Consider the following 12,274-nt stretch of genomic DNA (forward strand, 5'->3'; position numbering starts at 1 on the left):
GTTGATCAAAAGGTATACCGGTCGATGATAGACTCTTTACTCTACTTATGTGCATCTCGACTGGATATTATGCTTTCCGTATGCATGTGTGCAAGATTCCAAGCCGACCCTAAGGAAGCTCACCTTACGGCCGTAAAACGAATCTTGAGATATTTAGTGTATACTCCTAAGTTTGGGCTTTGGTATCCTAGGGGATCCACATTTGATTTGATTGGTTATTCGGATGCCGATTGGGTGGGGTGTAAAATCAATAGAAAGAGCACATCGGGGACTTGCCAGTTCTTGGGAAGATCCTTGGTGTCTTGGGCTTCAAAGAAGCAAAATTCCGTAGCTCTTTCTACCGCCGAAGCCGAGTATATTGCCGCAGGCCATTGTTGCGCACAATTACTTTGGATGAGGCAAACCCTTAGGGACTACGGTTACAAATTAACCAAAGTTCCCCTTCTATGTGATAATGAGAGTGCAATCCGCATGGCGGATAATCCCGTTGAGCATAGCCGCACTAAACACATAGCCATTCGGTATCACTTTTTAAGGGATCACCAACAAAAGGGAGATATCGAGATTTCATACATTAATACTAAAGATCAATTAGCCGATATCTTTACCAAGCCTCTTGATGAACGAACTTTTAACAAACTTAGGCATGAGCTAAATATTCTTGATTCTAGGAACTTCTTTTGTTGATTTGCACACATAGCTCATTTATATACCTTTGATCATATCTCTTTCATATGCTATGACTAATGTGTTTTCAAGTCTATTTCAAACCAAGTCATAGGTGTATTGAAAGGGAATTGGAGTCTTCGGCGAAGACAAAGGCTTCCACTCCGTAACTCATCCTTCGCCGTCACTCCGAGCAATTCTCCATCTTTGGGGAGAAAAGGACTCCGTCTTTGGTATAATCTTCACTCACTTATTTATAACCAAAGGGGGAGAGAGTATTTCTAAGGGCTCTAATGACTCTGTTTTTGGCGATTCATGCCAAAGGGGGAGAAAGTATTAGCCCAAAGCAAAAGGACTGCACCACCACCTAATTTTAAAAAGAGTTTTTCAATTGGTATGATTCACAATTGATAAATTTAAAAGTGGTATCTTATTGTGTTCAAAAGGGGGAGAAAGTAGCATTTCAAAATTGATATATCAAAACCCTCTTGAACACTAAGAGGAGAATCTTATTTAGGGGGAGTTTTGTTTAGTCAAAGGAAAAGCATTTGAATCAGGGGGAGAAAATTTCAAATCTTGAAAATGCTTCGCAAAATCTTATTCATTTACCTTTGACTATTTGCAAAAGAACTTTGAAAAGGATTTACAAAAGAATTTGCAAAAACAAAACAAGTAGTGCAAGCGTGGTCCAAAATGTTAAAAATGAAGAAACAATCCATGCATATCTTATAAGTATTTATATTGGCTCAATTCCAAGCAACCTTTGCACTTACATTATGCAAGCTAGTTCAATTATGTACTTCCATACTTGCTTTGGTTTGTGTTGGCATCAATCACCAAAAAGGGGGAGATTGAAAGGGAATTAGGCTTACACCTATTTTCCTAATTGATTTTGGTGGTTGAATTGCCCAACACAAATAATTGGACTAACTAGTTTGCTCTAGTGTATAAGTTATACAGGTGTCAAAGGTTCACACTTAGCTAATAAAAAGACTAAGTATTGGGTTCAACAAAAGAGCAAAGGGATAACCGAAGTGTGCCCTGGTCTGGCGCACCGGACTGTCCGGTGCACCACCGGACAGTGTCCGGTGCACCAGGGGACTTCACGCTGAACTCCTCACCTTCGGGAAAATCCAGAGGCGCTCCGCTATAATTCACCGGACTGTCCGGTGTACACCTGACAGTGTCCGGTGCTCCAAGGAAGAACGGCTCTGGAACTCGCCAGCCTCAGGAATTTGATCCGCTATAATTCACCGGACATGTCCGGTGTACACCGGACTGTCCGGTGAGCCAGTGGAGCAACGGCTACTTCGCGCCAACGGTCACCTGCAACAGCAATTAATGCGCGCCAGAGCGCGCAGAAGTCAGGCACGCGCGTAGTGGCGCACCGGACACTCTACAGTACATGTCCGGTGCGCCACCGGACATCCAGGCGGGCCCAGAAGACAGAAGCTCCAACGGTCGAATCCCAATGGCCTGGTGACGTGGATGGCGCACCGGACATGTCCGGTGTGCACCGGACTGTCCGGTGCACCATACGACAGTCAGCCACCACCAAACGGCTAGTTTGGTGGTTGGGGCTATAAATACCCCCAACCACCCCACATTCAAGTCATCCAAGTTTTCATACTTCCAACCACTTACAAGAGCTCTAAGCATTCAATTCTAGACACACCCAAGTGATCAAATCCTCTCCAAACTCCACACAACGCCCTAGTGATTAGTGAGAGAGATTTGCTTGTGTTCTTTCGAGCTCTTGTGCTTGGATTGCTTTCTTCTTTCTTTGATTCTTCATTGCGATCAAACTCACTTGTAATTAAGGCAAGAGACACCAATCTTGTGGTGATCCTTGTGGGAACTTTGTGTTCCAAGTGATTGAGAAGAAAAGTTCACTCGGTCCGAGGGACCGTTTGAGAGAGGGAAAGGGTTGAAAGAGACCCGGTCTTTGTGACCACCTCAACGGGGAGTAGGTTTGCGAGAACCGAACCTCGGTAAAACAAATCCACGTGTCTCACTCCTTATTCGCTTGCGATTTGTTTTGCACCCTCTCTCGCGGACTCGATTATATTTCTAACGCTAACCCGGCTTGTAGTTGTGATTATTTTTGAGAATTTCAGTTTCGCCCTATTCACCCCCCTCTAGGCGACTTTCATGTTTTTAGGAGGAAAAACGAACAAGTAAATAACGAGTTTTCCCTATGTAGGATGTCGAGTCAGCTCGATAAGAGTGTGTTTGGTTTGAGGAATGAAGTGATCCATCTTCTTCTCACTACTCACTTTTTTATTTGGTTTGTGGAATAAAATGGGTTGATCCATCACCACCTCATTCCTCATAAGCTAATAATTAGTATATACATGAAGAGTGGGTTGATTCCACCAAAATTGATGGAATGAACTTATGATGCATCACCTCATGAAGCATAGAGTGACTCCACAAACCAAACACACCATAAGTTAACGAGTTGGCTCGGTATGGCTTGTTAAGGAACCGAGCCATAGAATCAATTTGGCTCGGCTCGTTTAGCCCGCGAGCCATACAAAAAATAATATACATATGTATATAACAATATAACCGATTGTTAATTAATTTTAGACCAATTTAACACTAGAAAAGTGTAATAGTACTCATAATTTCATACTAGGTGAGTGCCCGTGCATTGCAACGGAAACATATAATATTATGATAACTTATGTACAAATGTATGTTATATTATTATGAGAAAAGATTTCGTAATCCATTTGTCATCCTAGCCATACATAAACAGATCTCAAAACTATCAAAAAAATCACTAAGGCCCATTTGTTTGGTTGGAATTAAATTTCATTCTACTAATTATAATTTAGACAAAACTAATTAAGTTAATATATTTGTACATATAATATATTTGTATATTATCCTAAATCATATAAGAGAGATAGTTATACGCTATATTTATACTATAGAGAAGCAATAGACGAGTGCGTTATAAGTTGTACATTAGGAAAGTAGCATGTAAATCTATATAATCAATTTACATCTCTTACCCTATGAATTTGAGATAAGCTTATATATAAATTTTGGAAAGTTATAGAATGTCACATTCTAAAAAGATAGCCTACTCCATTACTTAGATTTTGATTCTCAAAATGAAGGAAAACAAACGGTCCCTAAAACATTATTCGATAATTAGTAGTTATAAAATTATAGAAAATATGACAACTTCTCAGTATGCATGTATACCAAAAGAGTTTTAATGGAGGACAATTTCAATCGTGTATATGTGAAGACACAATAATTAAATCATGAAGGAAAAAAGACCAATTTTCCTCTTTTGTGCATGTGGACTACCTACCAGTGTTGTCCGCTCATGCTGGTTCACGAAAGGGCTCCAGATGGTGTTGCCAGCCAGACAAATATTTTAAAAATATGCCAAAATGAAATCTAATCCAATCAACATATTGTGATGAGGAGAGGAAGAGCATGTTGTTTGCTTAAGTATACTCTAAATACTTGGCGCTGAACCTAACCCACTTGTTGGAAGAAGGCACACTGCATACCACACATATACCACACATAGCTTAACAAGTTCTTCCAAGGTAACCATAATGCTAAAAAAGTAGAGTTGAAGGCTAGAAATTTTGATCACACGTTACATGTATGCTATGTACTGGAAAAGATACATGACACATGCTGACCAATGCACATGTATGCTTTATACAAAAAATACAAAACCCTATAGCTGAAGCAAGTGTTGTGCTCACCAATGTGAACAGGTGTTGCACATATCACCTGAAACAAATAGAAGTTGCATCACCTCAACACATACTGAACATATTGTTCCTTTAGAGTAACAATACCATAATATCATTAGTACACCTACCATTGTTTCTTCATATTGTGAAGGCTCAACAAGTTTCAGATTGCCAGTTGTACACAAATATAAGCACGTACCTGGAGGGCCTCGCCCTGCGCTGGGAACTCGCAGAAGACGACGACCATGTCTGCCTTGAGGAGGCGCCGCAACTTGGGCTCCACCACAGCAGCAACAGAAGCGGCGGGGGCGCGACACGCTTGAGGGATTGGACAACCTGGATGGCCTCAGTGCTGAGATACCACCCTAGCTGTGCCGGCTTCCGATTCTTGCCCGCTCTGTGTCGTGATACGAAACGACAAACATCACTATAATATATAAAATCTGTGTGACAAAATATCACCGCAACTCTAATATCATATTGACAATATAAATATAGAATATTATTATAAATATGGTGACTAAATAGAATAAACTAATGTTGAATAAATATTATAATATTGTACATATTGTTTATAAAGAATCAATATAGAATTTTGAAAATGATATACGACGAATGTAAACTCGAGATTATTTCTAAAGTATCAATATATAATTTTGAATGATAGACAACGGATGTGAACTCGAGCGACGTCTTCTTGCCCCCGGCCGCCATCACCTTTCAGCCCCTCCCACACGACGAAGGAGTCGGGCGTAGGAGCAGGGACGTGTGTGCAGTTGTACAGTGTCAGAACCATAATTTTTAAAGGCAGCGTATTGTATACACATACACATTGTTGTGCACAAGTACATCTTCGATCTTATCCCTCCAATCACGATCCAATGGTCACCGCTATTTTAACATTTTACCCCCTATAGCCTTTCCGTGATATGAATCATTTGTTGAAAAAACGCCACTTATATCGTGGCCTCATTGAGAACTAAGACACGACATCTTCTTAGTTGTGCACGTCCCAAACAGAAGAGCTACCTCTGACCCATGCTCCAGTTTGAGCCATCCTCCACTGTTATACAAAAAGAACTTTCAGTCGGTACATAGAATAAACAAGACAAAACACATATGCCATACTATCATGTATAGAATGTTATATTCAGTGTGTGTCTGCCAATGGAAAAAACCGTCCAGAATTCCTTGATTTGCTATGGGTTCTAGAAAACAAAGTACCAGTGTAGCAAGGAGCCCTACCAAGCGAGTCTACTCCTCGTTCTTTCTCCTGGACAGCTTCATGAAGTTGGTATTTGTCAAGAACCTGCACAAGAACATAAAGTAATCACTTTAAGTAATTGCATTGAAGTTTGAGCTGTTAAAGTGATACAATGGGGCCAGAACCCAGAAACAACATAAATAGTTGTGCATATTGTAAGACACGACACCTCCTATATATGTTGATCCGAAAACTGCCCAAGAGGATCTATATTATATCTTATGGTTCACCGAAAGAGTGTCAAATCTTGCATAATGATATACAAATGTGAGCGCAGGTCATGTAAGCCAATTGTGGTCATATCTATAGGGTCTATAATTATTTTCCCTCTAGTTGGCTCAACAAGATGAAATAATGCACTGATTAAAGTTGTCTTCCCACTTCCTGTCTTGCCAACTATACCAATCTTATCTCCCGCCTTCGAAAGTGCATGTGATTCCATGCAGTACAAGAGGAGCATCTTCCCTGTATCGGATCTATTGGACAAAAAACCAGTGGAGTTAATTCTCTAGAACCTAGAATATCAAAAGGTTCCATTGTAAGGCATACATGCAAATATTTGTATATATATATATGAAAGGTAAATGTGCCCTTGGGTCATTTCTAGTATATTTTGGTGATTAAGTGTCCAACACATATTAAGTGGGTTATTATATGCCAAATGATGAATGAAGTGCAAATCAACAAGAAGCTATGTTTCTAGACTTAGTACATTTGTTTTGGGTACTAATGAAGTTACCTAAGTGCTAGAAACAGGAAAAGAAAAAGATTGGAAGAGAGTACTTATGTGCAGCCAAGACTCAGCACAGTCTGGCACACCGGACTGTCCGGTGGTGCACCGGACAGTGTCCGGTGCGCCAGGCTGGTCTCCGGCGAACTGGCCACTCTCGGGAAACTTTGGCGGCGTACGGCTATAATTCACTGGACTGTCCGGTGAGCCAACGGTCGGTCGCGCAATCTGTGGGCGACGCGTGGCCCGCGCCAACGGTCGACTGGGGGCACCGGTCAGTGTCCGGTGCGCCAACCAGCCCGAAGTTGCAACGGTCGGCTACGCCAGGAATGGAAGGAAATCGTGCATCGGACATGAACAGTGGCTGTCCGGTGGCACACCGGACTGTCCGGTGCGCCACCCGACAGAAGGCAAGATTAGCCTTCCAAGAATGCCTCCAACGGCTCCTAGCTGCCTTGGAGCTATAAAAGGGACCCCTAGGCGCATGGAGGAGTCAACCAAGCATACTTTGAGTATTCTAAGTCTTCCACACTCCGTCTCCGCGCACTTGATCGACCGTGTTAGTGATTTGAGCTCTGTTCTTGTAGTGAACTAGTTGTGCTTCATTTTGAGCTCAAGTCTTGGCTTGTGTGCGTGTGTATTGCTGCGGATTTGTGTGTGTTGCTTCCCATCCTTACTCTTGTGCTTTCATCGTGATCTTTATTGTAAGGACGAGAGACTCTAACTTGTGGAGATTCCTCGCGAGCGGGAAAAGTGATAAGCAAATAAAAGTCATGGTATTCAAGTTGATCATTGGATCACTTGAAAGGGGTTGAGTGCAACCCTCGTCCATTGGGACGCAACAAGTGGAGGTAGGCGAGTGTTATACTTGCTGAACCACGGGATAAACTCGCGTGTCTTTTGTGATTGTTTTTCTTTGATACTTGTGTTCGCAAGAGCTCGATACTTAGCCATACTAACACTTAACCAAGTTTTGTGGCTATTAGTTATTGAATTTTACAGGATCACCTATTCACCCCCCCTCTAGGTTCTCTCAATATATGATTACCTTCAAATCTCTAAGCTCCATCCTACCAACTTGGGGCTAGTTTGGTGTGGTCGATTTTCTTCAATGGCCTCTGCTGCTTCACTTGGTATGTCCATGTACTTGTTCACCCTTTCCACATAGATTATCTAATTTGATAGCTGGCATTGGTTTTGGATAGAGAAAACAAAGGAATTGTTCAGGGATAGACCACAAGACAATGTCATTCCTACAAAGCCTGCACATGCACGGATATAATTTTACTTATCATTCAACATTATCAGAAGATACATGCAAATTGCAATTTCTATAAATGCTCACTAGAGCTGAAAGTTCATGCAGGGAGGAGAGCCATAATGAAGGCAGAAAAAGAAAGAACTGCAACACTCATTGTCTCCAGGCGTTGAATCAGCCATTCAGTCGCTGCAAAATTATAGAAATACAACACTCTTGTCATGAATAAAATGAATCTTCTTTCTCAAAATCCCTTATCATTATAGTTCATACAATTAGAAAATGAATAAAGACGACAATAAATAAAGAGCTTCTGAGAAACGAAAGGGGGCCAGATTTGTTTCTTCAATCTCATTTTTGTTCTCACTCCGAAGGAAAGCAAAAGAAAAGGCATGCACACAAGAAACTGCAATGGATGGCCAAAACATAAGAATTATTAGACTCTGTGATTGTAGAAATTTTGTGAGGCTGGTTGGTGTCGGAGGCACGGGAGGTGGCGGAGACGAGGAGCACCCAGGGGTCCCCTAAGAAGGCAGCATTGTCCTCTCATGCGGTGAGGCCGAGCACCCAGGTGTCGTCGGCCATGTGCATAGAGCGGTTGCAGGATGCGAGGTCGAGGAGGGGCACACGGTCGTAGCGGTGACAGAAGGAGCAGACCAGGAACGGGGAGGCCATGGAAGCGACGCTGGTGTGGGAGGAGAAGGCAGACTCGGGCGGGGCTGGTAATTGGAGGGGGACGACGAGGAGAAGGCGGCTGCAGCGGTGGCGGAGTCGCCTGCAAGGTCGGTGGCGAGGGGCTGATATCCAGTGGAAAGCCGCGACGCTCGGGGAGGCCGTCCACGGCACCGTGGCCGAGGGTCGGTCGTCCTCGTCGGTGAAGGAGTTAGGGTGACGCCCACGTCCAGCGATGCTGGGGCATCACGAGCACGGGATGTCGCGCCCACACCCGGGTGCTCGAGCCCACGTGCAGCGCGTGCGCCGCCGTCCCCGCCACCCCTCCTCCGGACACGGCCACCCCTCCGGCGACGTAGAACACGCCGCCGGCGCCCATGCCCGCGCAGCCGTACCTCCGGCGCAGGGCCTCCGCGACGATGCACCATGCTTCGGCCGCCGGGTCGTACTCCTCGACCGCGGCGGTGCGCACCGAGCTTCCCGCCACGTAGATCCGCGCGCCCACGGCGGCCGCCGCGAACTTGCTCCGCGGGAACAACGTCGGCGCGCACGCTCGCTCCGCGCACGTCAGCGGGTCCACCCGCAGCGTGGCGCCACGGTCGACCAGGTACACGTGCCGCCCCACCGCCACGGCGAGCGCGTGCGCAAACGCAGTGCCGCCGCAGTGCGTGGGCAGGGGCAGCGCGGCGACCTCGAGCGAGGACGCGGAGGCGTGGAGGTGGAGGAGAAGTTTGAGAGCGGAGGAGGAGGACACAGCGAGGAGGCATGGGCGGAGGATATCCAGCAGGAGCTCGTCGGGGAGTCCCGCGATGGGGGGTTCGGGCTCGGGATCCTCGACGTCGGGGGCCGTGAAGGGGACCGGGACGGCGGTGTGGCGGGCGGGGTCGGCGGGGATGCAGGACCGCGTGAACCACGAGAGGGCGCGCGGGTGGCAGCTCTACGTGGCCATGGTTTCCTGGCTGATGCAGGGGCAGGCATCGCGAGGACAGGTGCGAGGGCAGGCGGGGCACGCGAATCACGGGAGCGGAGCCACGGTGAAGCTGTGGACGCCTACTTTACTCTCTTATGGAGTAGTAAAGATATCAGATTCAACACCAAATTAATATAGATTATTACTTATTAGTTCATACAACACAAGTGAAGACTTTATTTTACTGTTAAATGCTAATTAATTCAAGCTAACAAGCTGACTTATTAATAAATCAAGCTTAGATGTTAGCTCAGTCGAACCGAGTCTAGTTAAACAGTGCTAATCACCAGCCAAGAAAGCTAACAAACCACATGTATTTTGTCTCGCACTAGTTTTTCCTAGACCGTCCCAGTGTCGGCCAGGCCCGGGGACTTTGTGTCCCACGCGGCCACGACTATAGATGACTAAACAGGCCACCCGACACGACACTGACACTAGCACTGTTAGGGACGACACTATCAGACATGACACTATTAGGCATTATTAGTAATCATGTCGTGCTGACACTAATGCATAACCAGCGGCCCAGACACTATACTATAGTGCCTAATCGTACCATACCAGTACTATATGTCACTACTAGCTAATAGTGCATGTGTCAGTCCAGGCATTATTTCATTTTAAAAGTTAAAAAAATATAGAAATTTTTAAGATTATATATTTAATTTTAAAACTTGAATATTTATACCAATTATAAAGTTAATTTATTATATCTAAAATCATAACAATCGCTTATATATATATATTGTATATTAGGAGCCCTGGGCTTCCAATAACTAGAGAAAGCTCAGGCCAGACAGTGCAATCCGGTCGAGCCGGACCAGGTCCAGACGTCTATAAAAGAAAATCCGGAGTGCTAGGGATCAGTTTTTCACGCCCCATCTCGATTCATTAGCGACGGCGGTTGCCCGATAGCGCGCGCGACGGTGGACCCCCGACCAGTGGCTGCGGTGGCCGTGGCTCCCCGACCTCGACATGCGGTGGTGGCGGTTCCTCGATCCGAATTAGAGGCGGTGGTTCCCAGGCCGGCGGCGGCGGCTCCCGATCCAGAGGGCGAGCGACGGCAGTGCCCTTGTGTGGGCAAGCGGCGACGTCCCCGGGGCCCTGAGGCGGCGACACTTTCAAGGCCGGCGAGCAAGCGACACCCCTTGATGTGCGAGTAGCGACGGCGACACACGAGGCACGAGGTTCGAGCGACGTCACAGAAGGTGCGAAGTGCGCGCAGCGACGATCGCGCATGACATCCTCCGATCCGGCGCAGTACGGGCGACCCGAATGACGACATACATCTGTGCATATGTTGTCGACGACGTCCTCCGACGACTACCTCCTCCGATTTGTGTTTTCTTTTCGATTATTGTGTTTTATACCTACCACATGTATTATTTACGCTAAAAACTGTATGATTTTATGCTTAAACACGAAGTTCGTATATCAGTTTGCCGCATGCATATTTTTTGTATGCACATTGGAAAGGCAATTCCTTGATTTATGTTGTTCGTAATTTGCGCGCATGCAATGGAAACTCCCACGATTTTGCCATAATTTTTGGATCTGTATAAAAATAGAAATCGCATGCATGCGGCTGCCATGTTTTTCGGATCTATCATAAAAATAGGATCGTAATAACAACCTACTATAGCTATCAACCTCTCACATTGACTCGCTATTTACGCTTATAATTGAGCGACATTATGCTCAAAACTTAAGGTTTTTACGCTCCACCCAGAGATGCGTCCACCAATGAACAACATGCCAGATTTTTTACGCAGTGTAACAAATTGCATAAATACCTATATCGTGTAGTATAATTTGTATCAGTTTATATCATAAACCAGTTCTAATGCGTTTAGCTGCATGGCTGTTGGAGGGATCCTATATTTACAGAGGAAATAAACCATTAAATGTGATTTTTGGTTTCTATGCATGCAATTCATTTTCTTTCATTGCATATTCTTTCCATCATAAATTCATGTGCATGCAGTTGGTAACCGTTTTTTACGCAGTATACCGAATTGCATAATTTTCTACACAGTGTAGCATATTTAGTATCAGTATATATCATAAAATGGTCATTACGAGTCTAGCTGCATAACTGTTGCAGCGATCCTAAATTTATAGATGAAATAAAACATTTAAAATAGAAACCGTCACACATATCTTTCCTAAATTTACGCGCATGCAAGGGAACATGTTTAACTCATGCATGCATTTTGCCATAATTTTTGGATCTGTATAACCGCATGCATGCGACTGCCATATTTTCGAATCTGCCATAAAAATAGGATCGTAATAACAACCTACTAGAGCTATCAAACTCTTACATTGGCTCGGTATTTATGCTTATAATTGAGGGATTTTATGCTCAAAACTTAAGGTTATTACGCTCCAACCCGGAGATGCGTCCACCAGTGAGCAACATGCCAGATTTTTTACGCAATGTAACGAATTGCATAAATACCTACACCATGTAGTATAATTTGTATCAGTATATATCATAAACTAGATCTAATGTGTTTAGCTGTATGGCTGTTGGAGAGATCTTATATTTATGAAGGAAATAAAACATTAAATACATTTTTTGTTTCTATGCGTGCAATTCATTTCCTTTCATTGCACATTATTTTCATCATAAATTCGTGTGCATGCAGTTGATAACGGATTTTTACGCAGTATACCGAATTGCATATTTATCTACACAGGGTAGAATATTTAGTAGCAGTATATATCATAAAATGGTCCTTACGAGTCTAGTTGCATGGCTGTTGCAGTGATCCTAAATTTATGGAGAAAATAAAACATTTAAAAATAGAAACCGTTACACATATTTTTCCTAAATTTACGCGCATGCAAGGGAATATGTTTAACTCATGCATACATTCTTTTTTTGCGTGCACAAACGTGGGCAAGAGTGATACAACCGACAGTCTGGCGCAGTCGGTGCGCTGAGTTGAAGTAGGTTACAGGGGTGATCGGCTTATGA

At 44.2% G+C, this 12,274-nt stretch overlaps 1 pseudogene; it reads right to left on the reverse strand.

Moving 5' to 3' along the window:
• Window positions 1-5,353: 5,353 nt before the first annotated feature.
• Window positions 5,354-7,534, reverse strand: LOC109945908 (ABC transporter C family member 10-like; annotated as a pseudogene).
• Window positions 7,535-12,274: the final 4,740 nt, after the last annotated feature.

The sequence above is a fragment of the Zea mays genome, chromosome 4 (genome assembly GCF_902167145.1).
Source record: "Zea mays cultivar B73 chromosome 4, Zm-B73-REFERENCE-NAM-5.0, whole genome shotgun sequence".
Classification (NCBI taxonomy): Eukaryota; Viridiplantae; Streptophyta; class Magnoliopsida; order Poales; family Poaceae; genus Zea; species Zea mays.